An 11,444-nucleotide genomic window follows, 5' to 3' on the forward strand; every position below is an offset into this window, starting at 1 on the left:
CCAGCACCCTAACCACTGAGCTATGGATGCCAAGCCCTTACATCACAATTTTACCTGGGGAACAACCTACTGAGAAATCTGCATTATCTGTCATTTACTACAAGAATATTTTAGGAAAAGATATTTTATTAAAAATTGACATAGAGTACTTGCTTTGGCAGCACATACACTAAAATTGGAATGATACAGGACAGCGCCTGTGGCTCAAAGGAGTCGGGCGCCAGCCCCATACACCAGAGGTGGTGGGTTCAAACCCAGCCCTGGCCAAAAACTGAAAAAAAAAAAATTGGAACGATACAGAGAAGATTAGCATGGCTCCTGTGCAAGGATGACACGCAAATTCATGAAGTGTTCCATACTTTTTCTTAGTAAAATATCTCAGGAATGGAAAAAAAAAATCCAATGTACTCAGTACTACTATGAAACCAATTTATATTCACTCACACTTTCATATGAAAGATGAATCACAACTATAGCCCAGGATGAAGGAGGGAGGGGGATGGGAAGGGAGGGGGATGGTTTGATAGAGGGAGAGTTAATGGTGGGACCACACCTATGGAGCATATTGCAAAGGTACAAGTCAAATCTATCAAGTATAGAACACAAATGTCTTAACACTATGATTAAGTAAATGAGGTGAAAGCTATGTTAATTAGTAGGATGTAAGCACTCCAATTTGTACAAATAATCAACACATTGAATCCCACAAAGGCATAAATGTATTCATGATCTACGTATATATGACTTAATAAAAAAAATAAAAATTGACATAGAAATCTGATGTGTCTGATATTTGACATGATAGGAAAAATTTGATATTTACTATTCTTAACTCAAACTTTTATGTGAAATTTTTTTGTTAGGCACCAGTAACCTGATTTATAACGTGAAAATGTTTTTAAAACTGTAAAGAAGATTATATATATATAAGTATCATGACAATGCCACTCAAAAATAAGAATATAAATATATAAAAGTTTGTCATGCTACATATTGTGTTTTGTAATTTTAGTCATGTTTCTCCTGCTCAATTTAAATAGTATTATCACAAGGGTAATAATCTCAAAATAGTTAATATGCTCTCACTACTCAGGGGAACTATTAGAATGCAAGCCTCATAATTCCATGTCATGGGTAGAAGAGCTAAAAATCAACAATACCTTAAAAGATGAAATAAATGAAGCATAAATGAAGAAAATACCTAGAGAAAATTCAAATGAATCTCAAAAACAAGAGTCATGGTTTCTGATTCCTAATTATCCACTGGTTAATAAAGATCATTTCCTGTTCCATTATTGTGTAATATTTCAAAATGTAACCCCAAGGAAAAGTTTTACAATTACCATATTCTTTCAGAATGTTTAATTTTAACATTTTGTAAAATTCATTTAACTGCTTAAGAAAAGTGAGCTGATTAATCTTGTCATTGTGCCAGGAAAAGTACATTAATGAGTCTTTTTATTTTTTGCTAATTACTTTAGGAAGGTCTCATTTGATATAAAATAATTTAATAGGTACATTCATTAGGCTTCTAATATCAGGTCTTCAATAGTATCTCTTTTCTTCCTTTTCCTCCAATAAGATATGTGCACACTACGCATCTGAAAAAGGGCTAATAATCTACAAAGAACTTGAGCAAATCAGCAAGAAAAGACCACACTACAGCATTGAAAAGTGGGCAAGAGGATGAATGAAACCTTTCTTATGAAGTTAGACTAATGGCCAACAAACACATGAAAAAATGCTCATCATCTTTAATCGTCAGGGAAATGCAAGTCAAAACCACACTGAGATACCACATGATCCCAGGGAGAATGGTTCACATCGTGAAGTCCCAAAGCAATAGATGCTGGTGTGTATGTGAAAGAAAGGAACACTCTTACACTATTGGTAGGACTGCAAACTAGTACCATCTCTATGGAAAGTAGTATGGAGATTCCTTAACGAACTAAAAGGGTGGCACCTGTGACTCAAAGGAGTAGGGCGCTGGCCTCATATACCAGAGGTGGCAGGTTCATACCCAGCCCTGACCAAAAATTGCAAAAAAAAAAAAAAAAAGAAGAAGAAGAACTAAAAGAAGACCTACCATTTGACCCTGTAATCCCTCTGCTAGGGATTTACTCAAAGGAAAAAAAAGGCATTTTTAAAAAAGACTCAAACATTCATCGCATCTCAATTCACAATCACAAATGCATGGAAACAATCCAAGCGTCCAACCCAAGTGTACCTGACTGGATTAGTAAGATATGGTGTGTATACCATGAAATACTATCCGTCCATAAAAAAGATGACCTACTATCATTTGGAATTGTACTCCTAAATGAAGTACTGCATGAATGGAAAAACAAATACCACACGTACTCAACATTAAATTGGAACTAGTTTCTTAACACCTATAAGTTCATATGGGAGCAAAACTCAATGAAATTTAAGTCAGAGGAGAGGGGAAGGGGATGGGTAATTACCCACCCAACAGATACATTGTATGGGTATATTGCACATTTTCTGGTGTTTCAAAGCGTGCTGTTCAAGTAGATTCATCTATTTTGGTCCTCATGATGTATAAAGGCCAAATAGTCTGCTTTTAAAAGTGGTTGAGGCTAAGGAAAACTGGGCAGGCAAAGATAAGTACTGAGCATATCGTAGACACTGACGCAGGTTCCAGGTCATCTGATGGGTCTCTCAGCGTATTCTTCCTATGCCTGACTGCCCTAGCCTGCTGTCTTTGTAACTAAAAGTCAACATGTATTACATACTATCTGGGATTCTCCTGGGTTTCTGACTGCATATGTGCATTCTCTGAAAACAAAAATGTTGCTCACCTGTACACACACACACACACACACACAAATGTATGTGTAGTGGGTTGAATGGCAGCCCCCAGAAAATAAATATAAATACACACACATATGTATATATACCCATGTCTTCATCCACAGAACCTGTGAATGTCTCCTTATTGGACAGGGGTCTTTGCAGATGTAATCAAGTGAAGCAGTTTGAGATGAAGAGACTATCCCGGATTATCCAACATTCGCACTACTCCATAGACAAGTGTCCTCATAAGAGATATACACAGAGGAAAAGGCGGAGACGTGGAGAGGCAATGTGAACATGAGGGTAGAGAGTGGAGTGATGTGGCCATGAGCCAAAGAACATCCGTGTCCACCAAACTGTATGAGGCAGAGAACAGAGCTCTGGGGTCGCTGGAGGGAGAACAGCCTGGAGGGATCTCGCTGGGGCTGCTGGAGGGAGTACAGCCTGGCCCAAACCTTGGTTTCTGGCTTTAGGCCTCCAGAAATCTAGAACTCTAGAATAAATTTCTGTTGTTCTATACCAGATAATTTGTTATGGCCACGTTAGGAAACTCATGTACATTTGTTTCTCAAGTAATCCCAACAGATTGCAAATTAGCCATAGCTGTCTAACCCAAATTGATGTAACTAGACTTACTTTTCCTTCTGTGTTTCTTTCCATAATATCAAAAATTTAGTACTACAACTAATACTAACAATAATACTGTTATCATAATAGATTCTATTAAACAGCAACTCTTCTCATCACTTTATGTATTTTAAGTTATTAATCCTCAATGACAACTCTATGAATCAGGTACTTTTTAAGCCACTTAAAACTTGTTCTGAAGAAGATAGTATGTATATTATTCACCTCTCTCAATATGAAATTTTGCTCCCTTTGTCTGCCCTTTGAAGCATGTATGCCTGGCTTCTGGTAGGGGCTCTGCTTAAAACCAGTGTTTTAAGATAACTAAACTGAAGTTTGCGGTTGCACAGCCATATACAATAGAAAGGCGTTTGGATTCAGATTTTCCTCCGAGCTTTCCCTGCTATACCACTGTGCCTCTTTAGAAAGAGATCAACTGTTTAATTCCTTCAATACTTTTCATCAGTAATGAGAAAATGGGGCTTCTTTTAATGATCAATTTCTCTCTCTCTCTCTCTCCCCCCCCCCCGCCCCCCTTCCTCCTCTGGTCCCTCTCCATCTTTCTTTTTCCTTCCTTTGAATTCTTGCCATCTGGAGAAACTCTTGTCCCCTGACAATTTGTCCATTTGAAATATTCACAACTCCAATCAGAGGAAACCGGCAGATTTGAGACAGTGTAAAACTGCCAAGTCCCCAAAAGTTTCAAAGTTGGTTGCTGTGAAGATTTCCTGGGAGAAATGCCACATCCATTATTTTCAGTTTTAGCTTCGGAAAGGCTGCCTGCAGAATGTCACTGTGCACCAAATCTAACCTTTCAGTGATATTTTATATGAGAATAAGTGAAACAGTCTCTACAGCTTGGACTTCCCTAAAATAAAGATATTAAATCCACCTAATGTGCTGGAGCTACTTGGGAGTTTTCATGGCTAACTTAATGGGCTGGGAGCAAAGGGTTCGTCTGTAAGAACTAGACAATTTACTGCTATGATGTAGTTGTTGAATTTGGGGATGGAATAACTGTGGCTAAGTAAGTAGTCAGAACAACTTTTTAAAGTGGCTTTAAAATGGCCCTTGGCCTCAATGGAGCTGGCATAACCTTGCCTGGCAACTCCTACACTTCTGTCGGCTCAAGGGTGACTCCTCTTCCAGAAACCTCACCTCCCTCCCGTGAGCCCCTCCCAGTGAAGAGTTTCAGGTCTCCCCTATCTAATTGTGTTGAAATGTTCCATCCTTTGCTCTGTCTTCCCTAACGGACTTCACATTTTTCAAGGAAGTGGTCACCTCAAATCTTCGTGTCCCCAATGCATAAGCTAGTCCCACTGTGAGCCTTTCCCAAAGGAATGTGCTTTATGCACCGCCTAAACTCACACCAGTGGCTGGACCTGTCTTCCAGGAAAGCAGAGTAGGAGAAGGAATAAATGTGGCCATTCCAGAGCCATCTCCTTAAATGAACACAAAGGCCTGATGGAACTCACCACGTGCTGTCACAGTCCTCCCTTTGGGAAAAACGGGGTAAGAGAGTTGAGGTTGGAGAGGTTAAACACAAAAAATTAATGAGATTTATATTGGAGAAAAAGGAGAGCTTTAGTTCTCATCTAGAGTAGCAACCTGTTAGGCGGCCAGTCCAACAAGTTGGGAAGCTGAGCCCCTGCCAGAGGCCAGGCACAGATGCGTCAAAGGGCCGACAAAAGGAACAAGATTTTATGTTGAGTGAGGTGGTCAAACATACATATGCAAGAAGCTGTAGAAGAAGTCATGAATATTTATGAAGGGAAATCATGCATTTGGAATTGTGCTTTCTCTCTCCCATACAGGCACCCCTGGGAACACAGGGATTTGGGGGGTTTTTGTTGTCGTTGTTGTTGTTTGTTTGTTGTTTGTTTGTTTGTTTGCAGTTTCTGAGTTTCTGGCCTGGGCTGGGTATGAACCTGCCACCTCCAGCATATGGGGCCGGTGCCTTACTCCTCTGAGCCATAGGTGACGCCCCTATCGGTTTTAAAGTGTTCTAAAGAGTTTCTCGTTCCCCCCTTGGCTGAAAGGGGTCCATTCAGTTAGCAGAGGGTTTAGGATTTTATTTTTAGTTCATAGAAAAAAAAAGAAAGAAAGAAATGAAAATGAAAGTCACAGTAACTAGAAACTTCCTCTCTCCTTTTCCCTTTCCTTTTGTTATTTGAAGGGTTGAGAGTGTGTGTGTGTGTGTGTGTGTGTAGACAGAGAGAAGTTTAATTTAAGGAACTGGCTCACAGAATGATGGGGCTGGCAAGTCTAACACCTACAGTGCCGCTGGGAAGCTGAGACTCAGGTCAGAGTTGATGCTGCAGTCTTGTTCAGAGCTGCGTCTTCTGCTCAGTTCAGTTCCAGTAGGAGTTTGTCTGCTTCTTTGTTTTTCTCTATGGCTCTAAGCTCACTTTTCTCTACCTAGCGGTTTTCCATTTGCTTCCATCCAGCTGCTGACAGTTCTGTCCCAAGGGGACATGAATGCTGTTATTGTTCCTGTCACTGAGCTGGTGGGGAATGGTCCCAATGCTGCTGCAGACACAGCGTCAGCCTCCTCCTCCCTTCGATGTGGGCCACAGGCAGAAAGTAGACACAGTTTTTTCATCTTCCTTTCAGTTGCTTTAAAGCAGGGAAGCTGGTCACAGCCAGCTCACATGGAGAACCCGTGTCTTCCATGAACACACAGCTGTAGAACACCCCGGATCCTCCGCCATTCCCTCAGCTGGCCCCCAGCCGCGTTAGTTAGTTAGTTCTGCACGTGCTCCTGCGTCACTCAAAGTTAGCTGGGCTTGGGTTCCTAACATACCCAACTTGATTTTAGATTGTGGTTTAATTTGTTTCTCTTTTTATTTTATTTTATTTTATTTTATTTTATTTTATTTTATTTTTGTAGAGACAGAGTCTCACTTTATGGCCCTCGGTAGAGTGCTGTGGCCTCACACAGCTCACAACAACCTCCAACTCCTGGGCTTAAGCGATTCTCTTGCCTCAGCCTCCCGAGCAGCTGGGACTACAGGCGCCCGCCACAACGCCGGGCTATTTTCTGGTTGCAGTTTGGCCGGGGCTGGGTTTGAACCCGTCACACTCGGTATATGGGGCCGGCGCCTTACCGGCTGAGCCACAGGCGCCGCCCTTGTTTCTGTTTTTAAATGTTTAACTTAAATACATAGGCATATCTATCATTGCTTTGGGTTTAAGAAGAGGAAAGTTCTCACACAATATACCTACTATGCCACCTTGACTAATTTGCTCATGAAAAATGTATTAAAATGTCCATTTTGTCATTGTCAATTTTCCACCAGAGCTGGTTTGAGGAATATCATTCAGTTATCAAGAAACAGGAATTCATTTTCTTAAAGTAATGAGATTTTGTTGAAACAATCAATGAGCAACTTAAGATAAAAAGCAGATGTGGTAAGCAAATATTCTCACAGAGCTTTGGCTGCTGTTCACACCAGTCCCCAGCAGCCGTCTTCTCAGCTCCCCACTTTCTCTTTTCTGGGGCAGCTCTAACTTTCCTCTCTCTGCTTCTACCAGTTCACAGCTTCTGCAGCTTCACTGCTCACTGCTCACAGCCTCCTTTCTCTGCAGCTCTTGGATTCTGTTTTGTTCTACTATTTTTGGCTCTCTTATCTCACAGGCAAGCTTCTCAAAAGAGAAGATCTTATGAGTCTGTTGAAGTTGCCACCAACAAGAGCAGAATGTCCCCACAGGGCACAGATCCTCATGCAAGATGACATCCTCGTCACACTCGTCTCTGGTGTCCAGACATCACGCCCAGTTCCAGCAGAAGCAGCCAAATCCACAGGGTGTTGTGATCCAACACATGGAAATCTTACCGAGAAACCCAACTGCCTCTTTGCTCAGAAGGGGAAGGCAGATGTTGCTAGCACTTGGAAAGGAATACCGTGGACAGGGCTGAGGGTTAGGCCTCTGCCCTTGCCCCAAGGCTCCACCATTATATCCACAGTAATTGACAATTTTTCTCAAATGCCATTCGATCCTAATTTTGTCATATTTTTCTTGTGAAATTATATCCTTGGGAACTGCAGTCTTAAGACTGCAAACACACGTAAGCATTTCTCAAAATCGGGGACCAGAGTAAGATGTACTGTTGTGAGAAATATAGGAAAAAATTCAGATAAAATTGTGCCTGGACATTTCTTCAAGTACTTTTTCAACATGTATATTCTAAAGAAAAATCATCTCTCCTGTACACTATTTTAAATTTTCTAATTTTCTTATCTCCTGGAAATTTTTTATGGTTTTAAACTTAATAAAGATAAGAGTCCAGCTAACAGCCATCTGCATTTTATTTTGTTTTATTTTATTATTATTATTCTTTTTTTTTGCAGTTTTTGGCCGGGGCTGGGTCTCCGGCATATGGGACCAGTGCCCTACCCCTTTGAGCCACAGGCGCCACCCCCATCTGCATTTTTAATGAGCCATCCCACCACCAGTGAACTGTCACCCTAGATAGCACTTAGAAACTTTATGCTAGCAAATGAACAAATGGCCACCCACAGGGGACCTCTCTTTTCAATCTCTAAACAAAAGCCAAAGACAATTAAAGGCCATTTATATGGCATTGAAATTCTGTTTTCTGATTAAACATACCATGTGTGTAAAAGAAGTCGGCATAATGTTGGTTCCTCTGCTGGAAACTCCCTCAATCTCCAAACCTCTTTTTGCTGATCCCGTTCTCTCCGTGATGGCATGGTGCAGGAAGCAGATCCCATCTGGTCTGTCTAATGGATCTAGGGAACCTTTAGTCCTTATTCCAAATCTGGCCATTGGCTTAAATTCATGTTTATAAAATCCACATGGAACAAGGCCCAGAGGACCTAAATGGTGCTGGAGAGGAGTTAGAAGGCCTGACTGTGCCTGCCACACAGGGAGAAAGGCATTTTATTCATATGGTGGGCTAGGTATTAGACTCAATTTTTCCATGAAAAATGACTAAAAGTTTTGGCAAAAACAAGAAAAACACATCTTCCTAAAAGCACTGATGAGCTGCAAGATAGGAAGAAAGTCTGAAGCCAAAATCTGAGTGAAAGCTGGAAGCTCTAATAGGAAGCCAAGTGCTTTTAGCCCTTTTGGCCTGAGGGCATTTGCCAAAGTGGGAACTTGAGCAGTGATTTTCAAGTGCTCATTAGGGCATGTAGAACAGAGACAAAGTGGGTGGTCTAATAATAGGCTTTCTCCCGTAAAGTTGGGACCCCAAAGGGTTAAGGATTAACTGGAAGAAAAATTATCACACATACACCACACCCTAATAGAAAACTGCAAAGAAAATTGCTCAGTTGCTTTGGCAGTAGGCAAAGCAGAGGAAAAGCGGGTGGGGAAAAAGAAGACAAACACTGAGGACAAGCTAATTCTTGCAAAGGTTTCGCCCAAATTCACATAAGCAAATTCAAGCAGGATATTCAGTTTAGAGTGTCCAGAGCAGGATGGCTCCCAGGCACCTCACAAAAGCAAACTCAAATCCTATCTGGAAGAATTTGCCTGCATTGTAGACCTCAAAAAACTTCCCACAATTAATTTTCCTGGAAATAAGGAATCAATCACAAATGACAACCAACATTTCATAGTAAAAACTAAAAGCTGGGCTTGAAGAGTTCTGCAAAGTAAAAGCAACTATGAAGGGGGATCATGTATACTTGCGCAGGAAGCAAATCAACTTTTCAGAATGAAAAATAGAATTGAAAATGAAGAGGTCAATGGATAGACTTAATAGTTTATTGGACACAACCGAGGAGATTAGCATGACTACGTCCAGAAAAATCCCAGTCATTATCACTTCAAATATTGCCTGCTACATTTTCTCTCCCTTCTTGAACCTCTAAGTATTTGATTGTGAGAACTAACAAATACTCACCAATGTGCAAGTATTTAGAGTTCCAGGAAAGGAGAGAGGATGGAACACAGACAATATTCAAAATTTTTCTACATAGGATAAAAGATCAAAGAATAGTTTCAAGGGGTCCAGGGAACCCAAATAAGAAAAATAAAAATAAATGACATTGGCATACAACAGAATGAAAGCGAAAAACGTAAAAGACAAAGTAAACTCTTCAGAGAAGCACAAAGGCAAAGTAAGAGCACAGGAAACAATTTAGACGGGCAGGTGACTTCTGAGTAACACCAGGGAAAGCTAGAATAGATTAACATGATATCATGATATAAATGAGTTTTCATTATTTATTGCCGAACAACAGTAACTTCAAAATTTACTGGCTTAAAACAAGAAAGATTGTTCATTTTACTACAGAATCAATGATTCGGGCAGGGTGTGGCAAGGATGTCTTATCTCCGTCTCATGAAGCAAACCAAGATGAACCCATGGCTGTTTTTTCTTTCCCCCCTGAAGAAGTTTTCAGGAAGTTTAGTAATTTATACATTTCCTTAAAGGGGTTTCGGCATGTAGAAAGAGGGGCCGGTAGGCAAAGGATGCATCTGGGAAGATGAGCTTGGAAGTGACATTATCAGTGTGGAATCAAAAGACTTAAGTTTTAGGAGCTAGACTTAGATTGCAGACCTGAAGTTATAATTGGCACATCTCTAGTTAGGGGAGGGATATACATCTTGAAAGACCAGCAAAGAATTTACTTACGAGTGTTTTGGAGAAGCTTGATGCTTTCATCTTTCTGTGAGGGTCTGGCTAATGTATATTTTGACACGAGGTTGTGAAATAACAACTATTCGTTTGGAAGAGGGTGTGGCCTCAGCCTCCCCTCCTCAAACTCCCTTTTGACATAGGGGGCTTAGGGCTTAGCTTCTCTCTTTAAAGACGTCTGCCTTGGGATTTTGCACTGCTGTTTCTTTTGCCTATAATAATCTTCCAACTATATCTACAAGGCTGCTCCAACCCTTCCTTTAAATTGTACTTAATTATAATTTTTCTGATGAGGACTTTGCCTAGACTTAGTGAGGACATTCTCTAGAAACCATACCCAAAATGGATAAAAACAAAACCATAAAACTACCCATTTGCACCCCCTCTTTCTCTGCTTTGGTCTTCACCTCAGCACCCAAAAAGTTCATCTACAGATCAGTGTTCTCAACATCACTGTGCCTACATGTTACACATTACAAATTTTGAGGGGTTTGTTAAATGACAGATCCTGATTCACTTTAAGTCTCAGCGGGGTCAGAGAGTCTGCGCCTCTCTCAGAGTCCAACTAATGCTAACGCTGCTGGAGCGGAAAGCACACCACGTAACCAGCTCTGGCTGCGTAATCCGCACTGTCCCACAGAAACGCAGTGCGAGCTCTGTGTCTAAATATAACCACGTTTTTAAAGTAAGTAATTAAAATTAATTTTAATAAGATTATTCACTTAATTCCAATCTTAATTATTATCTTTACCTTGTTATTAATAAGGAGTTTAAATGAGATATCTTCTTTTTTTTCTTGAGACAGAGTTTCACTAGGTCATCCTGGGTAGAGTGTGGTGGCATCACAGCTCACAGCAACCTCCAACTCTTGGGCTTAAGCAATTCTCTTCCCTCAGCCTCCCAAGTAGCTGGGACTACAGGTGCCCACCACAACACCCAGCTATTTTTTTGTTGTAGTTGTCATTGTTGTTTAGCAGGTCTGGGCTGGGTTCGAACCCACCTGTCTCGGTATGTGGCCGGTGCCCTAACCACTGAGCTACAAGCACCAAGCCATAAATGAGACATTACATTATCTTTTTCATAGACTGTCCCTAAAATTCACTGTAGAGTTTATACTTACAGCACAGTTCCATTTGAACGGCTCGCATTTATTATTTTTCCTTTTTTTTTTCTTTTTTTCTTAAGACAGAGTCTCACTCTGTCACCCTGGTTAGAGTGCTGTGGTATCATAGCCCACAACAAACTCAAACTCTTAGGCTCAAGCAATCCCCTTACTTCAGCCTCCCAAGTAGCTGGGACTACAGGCACCCTCCACAACGCCTGGCTATTTAATAGAGATGGGGTCTTGCTCCGGCTTAGGCTGGTCTCGATCTCCTGAGTTCAAGAA

At 40.8% G+C, this 11,444-nt stretch overlaps 1 non-coding gene across 1 annotated transcript; it reads left to right on the forward strand.

Annotated features, from left to right (window-relative positions):
* Positions 1-254: 254 nt before the first annotated feature.
* Positions 255-363, forward strand: LOC128592505 (U6 spliceosomal RNA). Its single transcript, XR_008381901.1, has one exon. It is a non-coding gene; the product is annotated as a U6 spliceosomal RNA (small nuclear RNA).
* The last annotated feature ends 11,081 nt before the right edge of the window (positions 364-11,444 follow it).

The sequence above is a fragment of the Nycticebus coucang genome, chromosome 1 (genome assembly GCF_027406575.1).
Source record: "Nycticebus coucang isolate mNycCou1 chromosome 1, mNycCou1.pri, whole genome shotgun sequence".
NCBI lineage: Eukaryota > Metazoa > Chordata > Mammalia > Primates > Lorisidae > Nycticebus > Nycticebus coucang.